This window comes from Lepisma saccharinum, chromosome 28, assembly GCF_977018435.1.
Source record: "Lepisma saccharinum chromosome 28, izLepSacc3.1, whole genome shotgun sequence".
Lineage (NCBI taxonomy): Eukaryota > Metazoa > Arthropoda > Insecta > Zygentoma > Lepismatidae > Lepisma > Lepisma saccharinum.
The window spans coordinates 2971898-2986255 of NC_139256.1; the positions used below are offsets into that span (position 1 = coordinate 2971898).

Genomic DNA, 14358 nt, shown 5'->3' on the forward strand with positions numbered 1-14358 from the left:
TATCCTCCCACCCCCCTACTATAGGGCTGTTCCTGGATGAGAATTACAATATTATATTCTACATTAATATTATTATGAAGTACTTATCTCTGTGAAGGAAAGCCGGTCTCCATGGCGGAGTGGGTAGCGCAGCGAATTCAGGCCTGGGGATGTGTTTTCTTTGCGAGTGTCCCTTCATGAATTTAATCATATCATCAATTCATCCTCATCTTCGCGATTAGCCAAAAGTGACACAAAAGCGAAATAAAATAAATCAGCTCAATCAATTTGTGGAGGAGAGAAATTCTGTTCTTTATTTTCTTAGGACTTTGGTATCCACAGAGCGCTTTCAAATTGCCACAAACCAGTGGCGGATCCAGAAGTTACAGCTGGGAGGGGCGAATTTCATTCGAATGCCTCACCTCACCGAACCTCAATTCTAACATACACTACACTGCTATATATAAACAACATATTATACTGTAAACAGGAACGAAGCTGATTTTGTGTTCTAGAAGATAGAGAATTCCTTTGCAAAAATAGAGGTCGAGGACTGGAATAGGTGGTTATTATTGTATCATAATGCCTCTTGACCTCCTATTGCCACAATGTAATCTGAATGAGCAGATATGAGAAATATAGTGAATATTCACAGAACACGAAAGCCTATTCCCTCAAGGGGTCTCAGTTCGATTTCATTTTGAAGCATATTGCACACTGATTCAATACAAATTTAAACTGTAGTGTCAGTTTCGATTAGCTTATCTTGATCATAAGGTTGATTTATTTTATAAATATTATCGAGCCTTTTAAATTTGGGGATAAAAGTCGGAACATTTGAGTCTCAAAAATATCAGGTATAATATCATATCCAAGAACTGGCAGTTGGGAATGGAGATCGCTCCCATCGCCCCCCCCAGTGGATCCGCCTGCCACAAAAGTTGTCTAAACCACCCCCCCCCCCCCAAAGATCGTTGCTTTGTTTAAAGGACATTCACTTTTAGTGTCTTTTGTTGCAAGTCACGCGTCGTATACGGCGCGCTTTTCGTGTGGACCAATCGAAGGTCGTCTGGGACAAGCAGGCCCAGAATAGCCTTGCCGTTGACATTGTGTGAGGTCGTCTGTGCCGTGGGCCAGAATAGTTTGTCTGCTGAGTGGGTATTTGAAAGTGAAGATAAGAAAGCAGGATTCGAAGGTAAGTAAGTTCAATAACGTTTTCAATATTTTTACACTGTAAGTTTTCTTTATATATGCTCAGATTGTCCTATCCTAAATGCTTAGACCAAAATGTGTTTCACATTTCGAAATAATGACAGTACACGGTGAGAGGGCACTGTTTAGCATGCAGTGTGAGCCCTTTCAATAGTTCTCGTCCGAAGATTGGTATTCGTGATGGTTTGATTTGATTTGATTGATTCGTTTTATTTTACTTCGCGGTTTGTGCCTCTTGGCTAATTTTGAGAATATGGGGATGAGTGATGAAATTGATGAATGGACATTTACAAACAACCATGCCCAAGCGGGATTCGAACCCGGGACACCTGGCGTCGCAGCTCGACGTGCTAAGACATTTAAATAACTAGCGAAATCACAAATATTACTCTTTATTACTTTGCTCCTCAGGTCGGCTAACTTGAAGATTTTAACAAATGTGAAAATTTTGGGGGTCCTTGTCCCCGCCAATTTACGCCTATGGTTACGGAGACTGAGAAATCATGGTTTAAGTTCGTTTCCGTCCTTCCCACTCCCATTTTTGGAGAGAAATAACTGGAAAACTATAACGATAAAAAATAAAATTTCAAGTGCACAAACGAAATTCTATCCAAGAAGTTGCTTGATTTTTTCTTCCTCCATGATGGGGAGCTTTTAGTTGTTTAGTTTAGTTATTTCAATGGTACAAACGTAATGATTTTGTCCTTCATTTTAAAGTTGGGGGCGAGGGAACTTCAAATATTAATTTAATTTATTCTCAAATCGTTACGGTACAATCGAAAAAATGCGCTGGGATAAAACTGTACGGGCTACCTGAAGTCCCCCCCCCCCCCAAGTTCAATTTGTGAATACTCGAACTCTGTAATGTTGCAAACGAAAGTAAATGCGATACAATCCTGTACAAACGAAAGATAATCTTACTTTAAACAGAATATGTGGATGTTTGGGGGAACAACGTCACAAAGGTTGACCCTACTACAATTATCACTGCTACTAGGATTCTCTATCATCTTTATTTCTTTCTCCGTTTTCATATGTTTCAATTTTTCTCTGCTCTCTTGGTTCCTCTGTTTCCATTTCCGTTATTCTTCTTTACCTTTTGTCTCTTTCTTTCTACGCTTCCTTCTCTCTTTCCCATTTCCTTCTATTTATGTTCTCTGTCATTCGCTGTCAATGTATCTTCGGTCTCTTTCACCCTCTCTCTTTGTGTTCTTCTGTTCTTGTGTGATTCTCGCTGCGCTGTAAGCAATCCCAATTTTTAACTGTTGGCTATTTGTGTTAGGAGGAGATGGGCCAAAAATATTTCGTTGTGGGCTAGAGCCCCCTTTGGTGTCGACTATTCTGACTGCGACTGGCACCTTCGTTTGGTGTGTGATGTTCCTAAAGTTGTAAAGTAACTTGTTGCGCATAATTCATAATCTTTCGTTATTGCCTGTCGGAACGTACCCCAGAGGGATTTGTAATTGATTTTTAAGTAAAGAGGCCAAATAATGCAGTGGGATACTGTGGGACGTAAAGTTAATTTGCATGGGAAATATTATTTACAAAACAGGCTTCTGTAAGAGTTTATAAGATTTGTAAGTTGCTGCTTAAACTCCATTCATTCGTTGTAGTCGATTGCATCTAATTCACAATTTTTTAAAGGAAAAAAGACACATTGTAAACAAGGGCGTGAAAGTTAAATATACCTTGACATTAATTTTCGGGAGCAATGATCGCCTTCCCACATTCAGACGCTGATATTCGTGAGGTTTTCTGTAGTGTGCGTCCATAGTATCTTCTAATTTTCGGTCCTTGGGGGATTCTAAACATTAACAATTTAAGTTAAGAAAACTTACGATTTCAAGCAGCAGCTAGAATTTCTTTTAGAGTGTTGTCTTAGATTTCTTTTACACATAAATATGGTTGTGTAACATAAAATTTTAAGTATTATTTTAATTTTCAACTCCTTTTCAGGAATGTGCCATGCATAGAGAGGAGTGAATACGGATAATACCCACAAACACACTCGCCTTAGTTCCAATCTACACTGAACATTTCGCCACTCATCACCGATAGCAGTTTTTCAAGGATCCTGCATGGGTTGGGTTTACACAGATATGCAATGTAAGTAGAGCAGTTCAAATCTAATTTTGTTCTCTTTTCAAGGGAATTTATTATTCATTATTTTCATAAGTTTTAAGCTGTAGGAACTTGAAATGAAGAGGTCTCTTAGGAAGTAAGCTTATATGTTGAGGTGGAGGACCAGTGGCGACCACTATATGTACCCAGGTGTAGCGCACGCTAGAGGTGGTCAGCTAGTATTGAACATTTAGTCATCATAGTGAGTGTGAAAAGAAAATTAAAGTGTCAGAAGTACATGCATACATAAATACATGTATCAAGGAGTCCGAGGTTCCATACTCGGTAGTGGTTCAGATTTCACTTTGAACTTTAGGTGCAGCCCCGATTAGCCTTTCTGTGCATAAAGTGGACTTAAAAACAAATTCAAACAACAAATCTGGAAATAGGAAAGGGTGGGTGGGTGTCTCATAGCTTCGGTTATTTCTGTTTCAAAGGGAGTGTTCGCCACTGGGAAGGACAGTACTAATAGTTATACACAGTGTAGGCTGGAGTGTAAAACTTTGTTGTGACTGTCTTAAGAAGTATTTGGAAATTGATATGGCATACTAATTACACAATGTGTACAGCGAGATGTTAAAATATTACCAGGCAAGTTGTTCATAATTTTCAATATTTTTTGACGTCCCACGTGTATTTAAGGAATTGAACTGCATTGAACTTCTCCGGGAAATATTTATGCATCTCACTCTTTACATACCTTTCCTAATATCTTTGTTCCACAATTAATTTCATGGAGGATTAGTGAAAAAAAAATGGTTGACTAGACCAAACAGCAAATATACTTCTGTGTCAGCATCTTTAAGTTCTGAGAATCGATTGCTGCTTGTGTACAATTTAGTGTTCTTGTGGATGTGGGATGAAGTAAGTGATTCATACATTTTATTTGTTTTCTCTTTTCAACTTGCAAAGTGAGGGTCTGTGATGCTACATTTATTGGCTATCAGTTACCCTGTAAAAGCCTACATACACATTTTGTCTTTGGAAATTAAATTCATTTTGAGAAGTTATGTAGAAGAAAGCAAACAGATAAAGAAATTAATTCTTATTTGAAAAGTATCTAAACTTTCATCATTCTGGGTTTCTTTCATTCAATCTTCCACTGTATGTATAGACATTCCTTAGGAGAATTTAAATTGCTGGGGGCATCCAAATGATACTAACTTTGCATGAAAATTAACTTTTATATGTTAAATCCACTTGAACGCTTCAAATATTCTTCCATCTATTAAGAAATATAGTTGTACAATAAACTGTTGTATTGAAGAAGTTAAATTTTTGCTACTTTCAAGATTAATCTAATTTAAATTTATTCCTTATTTCAGACATTGAATGCTGTTTAACTAAAATAACCACATCTGATGTTTGAAGATGATCCTGATTTTGTAAATGGAAATGTAAGTAAATAAATCAATTAACCTGTATGTAATCTGAAAATGTCAGAATCACATAAATAGAACTAGGAACGTAAAATATAATGCTGCGTGTGCGAACCATACATACACACCTTTCATTTTGTAATTAAGAATCTTTGGATATGCATTTCCAAAATGCACCTTAGCATAAATATACAAATTATAATCTTTATGTATTTCTTTCTATACTTTCTAAACTTTCAATAGAACTTTATTTCTGCTACTTGAAAACAGAATCATATCCATGCTTTTATTTTTGGAGAGTTGAACTTTCATGTAGCTATGTCTTGTTTCTATAGAAAATATTTAAAATTGTGAAGGGTATGTGTCTCTTGTCTGCTGGGTGAAGGGATGGAATGAGGCATCCACTCACTTCTCCTTCTGGCACTGTGCCTGTTACATGCTAGTATAATGTACAGAATAAATAAAATCTTTTTGCCTTTTCGCTACATGATGTTTACACATACACTTTGACAGGACAGAACTACAGGGTGCGAAATCATTGAAAACTGGTGGGGGAAGAAAGTTTTTAATTTACATTCCCCCTCCGCCACATGTGTGTATTATTAAAAGTAAATTAATTTGTTACTTTTATACATATCAGATATTGTAAAGCAGCCAACTAATTCCTTTAGTAACTTGGTTAAAGATGTTATAAATTATGAAATAGTTGAAGTGCTTTTATTATGTGTAAGTTTTTGTTTTGTTTGTGCTTTATGTTAATATAAATCAATTAGATTTCATAGTTATAATTTTCTTGCATTCTTGTTTTACTTTAATTGTGCGTATTGGTGTTGATTTGTTAATGATTTATTGAGAGAGAAAGCATTCAATACTCACAACTACACTAATTTGTGTGTGTTTTCGATATTATTCTTAGTACAGTATATTTGAAATTAAAAGTAATTGCTTATTTTTCGTTTGTTATAACAAAAAATCTTCCCCCCGGAAATTTTTGGTGGGGGGATTTTTAAGGCCAAGATTGTTGGTGGTGGGAAATCCCCCTGTCCCCCCAGGATTTCGCACCCTGCAGAACTAACAGAAACAAAAGAAAGCTAAAGCTAAACACTCAAAAATTAGTAAAAAAAAATTTTTTCACACCAACATTGAATGGTACTGTTTGAGCTCTTAGGCGACACCAGAAAGGTGTTTGTGTGTGTGTATTGGGGGGCAATCCATTGACTTAACTTAATAGTAGAACAAATATTAACAATAAGAATCATGGTTATGATAATAATTTTACAGTAATAACTATTATAACAAAAAAATAAAATTATATTATTATTATTACTATTATTAAATCCTTTGGGAGAACTACTAGATGAATGAATATCAAGTACAACTTTTCCTTATTACTATAATTTTTTTTTTTTTTACATTTTACACAGTTAGTGTACTGAAATGCACAGTTATTCTGTTTTATCTTTAAGTTTTAACTTTTCAATAAAAGCTTTCTAAACATTATTTATGTTATAACAACTTCTGCTTTTTGTGACTTGAAATGGCCGATGGCAATTCCAGGGGGTGGGGGGGTCAACGGATATGTTCCACCTCCATCTCCCGACACCGATGTTTCAGCACAAAATATTATCCTAAAGTAATTTCTTACTTTTGAAGATAGTGTGCCATTTCCAGTTATATGCTGTGGCGTGCCCAGTAGTCAGTCCTCATTTCGCTATTTTTTCCTGCCTGTTTATAGCCCCATCATCACCCTCCTTGTATAGGCCCTTGCTTATGAAATAAAAGCATGCATGTTTATATTACCTTTGTATAATAGGGTGACATACTCTTAGTCCCTCCACCTGTTCATTAAATCAGTGGCGCACGCAAGGGGGGTTACTGGGTTTAACCCCCCCGAGCTTTAAATATTATGGGAAATGCTGTGTAAAATAAATTGCCAATTTAGTGCTACTGCATTCAATGTAGAAACTGATCAGCTTGAGGGCCTCCCCGATGGTGCAGTGGTAGGTCGTTGCCTTGTAATCAAGGGGTCCTGGGTTCGATACCCTGTGGAGGCACATAGTGGTTCGGATCCCACTTTGAACCGCAGGTCCAGTCTCGATTAGCCATATTGTGCATAAAGTGGACTTAAAACACCAAGTCAATCTATCAATTGAGCAGCTTGACTGATTGATTTTGTTTATTTTTCTTCGCATTTCTGCCACTTTTGGGCTAATTGCGAACATGAGGATGAGTGATGATATGATGGAATGGATGAATGGACACTCACAAAGAACACCTGTGCTCAGGCTGGGATTCGAACTCGACACCCCAGGCGTTTTAGCATGCTTTCGTAACCATTCATCCATGAAGGCTGGCTACTCAAGCTTGAATCACTTTGTATGCACACATCACTAGTATACTTTTCAGGGAAGTATTAAGACTCATAAATGTTATAAGTACATTCTAAACTATCACACTCTGACCTAAATGCATTCTTGGTTATATTCTTATTTACTCTTACATTTTTTCTCCTTTCAGATCATGGACGCCTTTCCATACAGACATTTTAAAGGAATACAGCATGCAAATTTTTAGCAATGAAGTAAAATTCCTCTTTTTTTGGATAAAATTGTGAGAACTATGTTGAATTATTGCAAGATGAAATGTACGAATATTGTAAATAAAGTTGAATTTTTTGCTAACTGGTAACTTTATTTCTTCAACCTAATCTTTGGGGCGAAAAAAATTAAGCTCTGTATTTGAAATAGAGTGGTTAAAAATTATGTATATGAACATTTATAACTTCTACTAAATTTGCTCTGCCTTCTTAAGAATGTACATTTTCGTTTCTAATTAATTTATTAAAGTACTGAAATAGGTTCTAAAAGCACCAAAAATCACTCACATTGTAATGATTGTGGCATTGAACTGAGTGTGCAGAACCAACAGCAAAGGAAAGGTAAGGTTGAATTATTGCTTAATGTGTATGCATTTAGTGGCAAGGTAGTATTTTTCAGAGATTATCCCCTTACCATGTATGTATATACTTGCATCCAACGTATACATAAAATTTATCTACGGATATACAAGTATACAGTATTTTGTTGTGTTAAGTATGTCATTTATTTATCCTAGCAATGTATGTGAGCATGAGTGTTGCTTTCCAAACAGTACAGAAAAAAGTTGTTATTTTATAATTAACAGTTGTGACTTCTGAAGATCAATACCCTTCATGTTATATTGTACACTCAAGGACACTTCTGGGTTGTAACAGCACCATTGACTTTCAATTAAATCATTACAACCCAGCAGTGTATGTGACTGTACATATATCCAGTCCCAATTGGCTTCTAAGCATCAAGTGGAAGTCTCAAAAAAGACTTATTGGAAAATATGTATGTACATTAAAAGTTGCGGCTTTTTTGTATGATTTAGAAATCGATACATAATATTCCTTGCAAGCTTCATGTAATTTAGGGATGGCTTGTTCTTCTACATGAATACCTTGGTGAGCGTGCTGCATTTAGTTTCCTCTAAGATTTTTAAGCTTTGTCAAATTTTAATGCTGAATTGAATGGTATTATTTTTATAAAGAAGACAATTAATCACATTAAAATCTGAACGCATTAAATGAAGAAACACTGTTTTCACTGTGATGTCGTATATTACACAATGCAAGAGTTAACATTGCATTTCTCTACTTTGATACATTTGCCATCTGGGAAGAAATTATAATGAAGTTATGATTGCTCTATCTTATTCTGAATTCATATTGGATAAGATAGAAAATATCTGACTGATTCTTCAAGGTTAAAGGTAAGCATTATTATACTAAATGAAGATCATTTACCTCTTCCTCACGAACCTTTCAAACTCACCCTATGGGAGGAAAAACACACTCTATACTAGGGTGAGAATAACTCACCGTATGGGAGGAAAAACACACTCTAAACTAGGGTGAGAAAACTCACCCTTATGGGAGGAAAAACACACTCTATACTAGGGTGAGAAAACTCACCCTTATGGGAGGAAAAACACACTATACTAGGGTGAGAAAACTCACCCTTATGGGAGGAAAAACACACTCTATACTAGGGTGAGAAAACTCACCCTTATGGGAGGAAAAACACACTCTATACTAGGGTGAGAAAACTCACCCTTATGGGAGGAAAAACACACTATACTAGGGTGAGAAAACTCACCCTTACGGGAGGAAAAACACACTCTATACTAGGGTGAGAAAACTCACCCTATGGGAGGAAAAACACACTCTATACTAGGGTGAGAAAACTCACCCTTATGGGAGGAAAAACACTCTATACTAGGGTGAGAAAACTCACCCTTATAGGAGGAAAAACACACTCTATACTAGGGTGAGAAAACTCACCCTATGGGAGGAAAAACACACTCTATACTAGGGTGAGAAAAAACTCACCCCAATATGGGGTGTGGAAACTCACCTTTTGGGGACGTCTATTTGTGACAAGCCAAACTCACCCCAAAAGGTGAGTTTCCACACCTTTATTTTTTTCAGTGAACACTTAATCATTTATTCTTTGAATGTCCCTTAAGACAAATACCGAGACTCTAAATAAAAACTTAGCACAGGTACCATTTCCGATATCCTTATCTACATTAAGATCTGAACCTCGCACTGCAGTTACTTGGATTCTTTATAGTTTCGCTAGAAAACATAGATTTACTATTTAAACAACCACAATGATTCACACTACAACTTAAATTAATAACCTCACAAAACTGTTATACCATAAGAACAGGAAGACAGTGTTTCGAAGAATGTGAATGATATTGAACAACAGTTTGGAACATAGATATTAACAATAGAACCTGAACTCAGCAACTTTGGCTAGAAACTGCAAACGCGGTGTGAGCCATAAAAATAAAGAAGAAGAGGAAGGAATATCTCAGTTCTAACCATGGAGGTAAGAAGGAAGGGGTTCTAACATATCCCCAAAAGGCCAGAGCTTTAATAGTTGAACTTGTGGAAAGCTATAATATGAAGTTGTGATGATGCATAAGATTGTAAGATCCATTGTATTATTTTATAATTATATGCTCAATTTTGTAATTTCGTATCACCTATTTTGACACAGTGATGTACCCGGTTGTCCAATCGTGCTCATCACTTAAATAAATATTATTAGGGATTATTAAGTTTTCTTATCATGGTACTCCACTTCCACTAATTGCATGCTCTGTATTAATAACATATGTAAACTTTAAAATATAGACACATTTGATTAAAACATATTTATTAAACTTCGTTTTCGTTTATAAATTCCACTGGCACTATGCTTTCGCTGCACAACACTAATACCGCACACTGCGGTTTCTCCGATGACTTCGTCGCTTTGTAATCAAGGGGTCCCGGGTTCAATGCCCGATGGAGGCACCACGTTGCATAGTGGTTCGGATCCCAATTTAAACTGCAGGTCCAGTCCCGATTACATACTAAGTGGACTTAAAACCGAGACCACGTGTGGTTCGCGATCCACTGTTTGGCCAACCCAATTCCAATACGTACGGAACCTGTGAAAAAGACTTCGTTTCACTTAAGGCGTTGAATATCTCTATCAAGGAGAAAGCGGGGGAAATTGAAAGAAGCTTCCCTGGGCGTGAGGGGCGAAGATCCCCCTTGGGACGGCGCAATTTCGGGACGAGCCTATCATTAGGAGCGCCGAGCAGCGATTAACAAGAAGAACGAGAAAACAATTCCATTTGCAGATGCGTCTTGCACCCCCTTCCCCTCCGCCACCTTTTGAGGAAAAATCTTCCCTTGTAATGCCTTTCTTCTGAGAATCAAAGCAGGGCGCATGGAAAGTGGGGGGGGGGGAGGTGAAGAAAAATAAGAGATTCCCTCGTTGGCATCAGAAACAAAGCTGCAGTGTGATATTCGGATGAGCAAAGGAAATTCGACGAGTTTTTTTTCTTTTTTTTTAAAGAAGGGGGTGGAAGAATAGGGAAAGGTGGTGGATTCTAAGTAATTTTCTTCAGTTGAAAAATGCCTTTTCTTTTATGCGGTGGGCGGGGAATTCCTTTCTCGGTAGAGCTAGAGCGAAAAAAAAAGCATCGCCACATGGGCCTCGTTTACACGAGAAACTTGATAAAGGCAATTGATTCATCTTTATCCTGTTTCCTTGTGCCCTTCCTCCCTTTATCATTTGCGCACTATTTCGGATTTTCTTCCTAGAGGGGGGGAAAAGGATTTTTCAGAAAAGGGACGCCCCTTAAGCGTCTTGCCTGAATACCCTCCCAAGGAGAATTCCAGAGCCTTTACTTCCAAGCAACTTGCTCCTTTTGAGGAAGCGTTATTGCCGCTAGTTCAGGCATTTTAACAATTGAATTTATTTGCATCTGCGAGTTGTGAAAAGGGGACTTTAGAATTTCCCAAAATGATCACTCGTTTCGAGTTCTGTCACTTCCAAACGGATCAGCCTCGGAAACAAAAGAGATTGCCTATATCTGGTACGAACTTTTGAAGAGTGCTCTTCATGTATCTTCGTAAACTTTCGTGTTTGTAGAGGCTACCTGTCAATCAGTTTATAATTCGTTAATTCGCAGCGAAATATATGTAAGAATACCACTATAAGGGGCACTTCTAAACTGGAAGCTGCAAAGAGGAGAATCCGAGCTCTGTTCGATTGTGTTCGGCTGTCGTCGTTTACTTTCGTGTTCCAAGATGCCAAACGCTACTCGCACGCGCCACCAAACAAATAACAATATGACATGCTACGTGTGGCTAAATACGGTGCGATTGCTCTGGGACAAGATAGCACGTGAACAACTCTGATAACCCAGGTGAGTACTCGTTATGCAATATAATTATAATTGTCTGCATGCTAAACATATGCGCGTAAAAATAAGTAGAACGTTACGGATCGAAAATGCCGGCATCTGCGCCATGTCACGTGCTATCTCGGCCCAGAGTCAAAACAAACGCAATGTACCTCTAACGGGAGTACCCTCCTGAGTGACGGCAAAAAAATAGTGGATATAAAGTCTCTCGGGAATCTGTGGGGCAAGGTAGCAAATAACAATATAGAAGGGGAGAATGCGAGTGGGGGGGGTTCGAACCAAGTGTCTCAGGAATAATAATAATAATAATAATAATAATAATAATAATAATAATAATGTTTAAATTAAAATAATTATATTAAATCAAATTAATGGTAATTACAATACATAAATTAATATTATATTATTATTACACGAATAGGTAAAAATACTGTACAAGAATAAAGATAAAACAGCGCATATATTCATTACGTAGCTTACCTGTAGTTAAGATCGGAATAGTTTACATAAAAACAAGTGACCTGGTAATGAATTAATGTCAAATAGATGAATAATTGAATATTTATCGAATAACAAAAATGATATTACATGTAGTTGGAGAAAAGTAAGTTTCTGATTAATATTTTACGCATATTATTTTGAGTAGTAGTGCACATAAATCTTCTTTGTAGTATCACTCGAAGCCGTATGATCCCAATATAACCCTTGCCTTCTAAAATGTTCAGAGGAAATTAATAACCATCGATTATGCAACAAATGCTAATATTTTCATTATTTAATTTTAGTACTTTGGGGATCCGGACCCCTAGACCCCCTATAAATACGCCCTTCCTGTCCTTCAAAGCCGTATGATCCCAATATAATCCTTGTCTTCCAATAGGTTCAGAGGAAATTATACAATAAAGGCTAAACGAATATATTTTTCATTATTTAATTTTAGTACTTGATAAGTCTTTCGTGGGGGTCCGGACCCCCTGGACCCCCCGAAATACGTCCTTGCTCTGAGTCACTACTTGCGAGAGACTTGCTTTCGTTCGCTCGTTCCAGAGATTCCCGTGGAAAAAATCACATCAAAACAAGCGACAAACTAATGAATTCTAGGAACAACCAAAGTCCTCTGCCTACAAGTAGTACACTATACTACTATATAATGTTTGTAGTTACAAATTGTCTCACCAGATGGGAGAGGTTAATGTATTATTAATGAAACCGATTTATCAATGGTGATTGGGCATCAGTGCAGTCTAAGCATCCTATAAAATTTTGATTAATACATTTTCAGAAACCTACTGTGCAAAATTATTAATGCAGAAGCTGGTGAAGTAACATAATAAAATATTTTAAAACGAACCAACAATAAAAGTGAGAAAGATTAAGACATCGAATTTCATGAACCAAACCATTAATCCTAATTTGTTTCGAGATAATTATATATTTATTGAAGTTTGAGGGTTGTATTGAAGAAATTCAACAGTTGTTCTTGTAAGGTTCGTGTTTCAGACCAATCAGGTTACAGAAACACTGCGATAGACATCTTAGTCTTACCTCTGGTGCGAAGAGTTCCGGGTTCAAATCCCGGTGGGAGTCCGGTTTGTTACAGTATCGTGCAAACTATTTGGGAGCTATACTTGAAAGGATGAAATATTGGCTATGGTCTCGATAACCAGAAAACAAAGGCTATGGGACTAGATGAGCCGCTTGGTAGACGGGAGTATAGCTTGTATTAGAAAAACCAACCAATGTGGAGCCGAGGTAGGCCATATATAAAATAGCTGATTGCTAAAACAAAACTATATTTTATAACCCGACCACACTATCTCCCGGCCCCCATTGACAGCGCCGAACGGTAATTTTGGGAAAAAAAAAAAAGTTTTCCTGTTAGCTGTTTCGGGACGGAGGGATTCTAAGGTTGCCGCTTGCTGCACAAACAGGGGGCAGCGGTAGGCCTAATTAGCTTTTGACTGCAAGATTCTTCTTAGTCAAACGCGGCAAGAACGGGTCACTGACATAAAGGTTGTCTCCGCACCAGTTCTTAGCTTGGCCGAACTCAAGTATCAAAATTCACGCTTCCACGATTGAGAAATAAGAAAGAAACAACTTTGGATTTTTTTAGTGCCCCACATCTTCAAAGAAACAAGTACCAATAGTTTGCAACTATTTGTTCCTTGTCGACACCCTGTAGATTATGATTTTTAATTGTACAAAAAATTTTCAGTTTGCTTTTATTTAAAAGATCCACCTAGGAATCGAATCTGTGTCCCCCGCGTGGCAGTTAGACGCCCAACTGACTGGACTATTCTTATAATCAGGGAACGGATTTATATGTAGTAAAAATGTGGTAAATATGTAAATACATATCTAGTTATTTTCACCAAAATATGCAGATAAATATGGATTTCAAATTATACACGAGCTACATAGAATACAGTACGCTTTCATTGACATTAATTATAAAACAACACAAAATGTTTTTTCATTTTCTGTTTCCAAAACAATGAATAACATGTTGTAAGTGTCCCAAGAAGTGATGAGAGTGTGTTTCAAATCTGTCGGTTATTTCAAAACACAATCACCCAACTCTTTCTGTCACACGGGGCGAATATGGAGTATATGTTGAAAAATTTTCTGAAATATGGAAATAATATGCAAAAATAACTAAAATATGTGAAATATTAGGCAAAACCTAATACAGCGTGTAACAAAAGTCCGGGAACACTTTAAAAAAAAATATTGTAGCCAAACGAGTAGCATTACAAAGTGACAAAGTACATAATTTAAAAGAGTAAAGTTGTAAGTTTTTTCTCATTGCAGGTGTTACGTGTAGTTCCATATATCACCGCTAGGTGGTGTCATAATCAAGATGGCGCTTTCT

The 14358-nt window shown here is 37.0% G+C and overlaps 1 protein-coding gene and 1 long non-coding RNA gene across 2 annotated transcripts in view; one reads left to right on the plus strand and one right to left on the minus strand.

The window, feature by feature from the left end:
• LOC145980573 (visual system homeobox 2-like) overlaps positions 1–14358 on the minus strand; it is a 243517-nt gene that overhangs the window by 141352 nt on the left and 87807 nt on the right. The gene's annotated exons all lie outside the window — the stretch shown is intronic.
• Positions 1096–7372, plus strand: LOC145980747 (uncharacterized). Its single transcript, XR_014440879.1, has 4 exons — positions 1096–1174; positions 3148–3297; positions 4638–4709; positions 7209–7372. It is a non-coding gene; the product is annotated as an uncharacterized LOC145980747 (long non-coding RNA).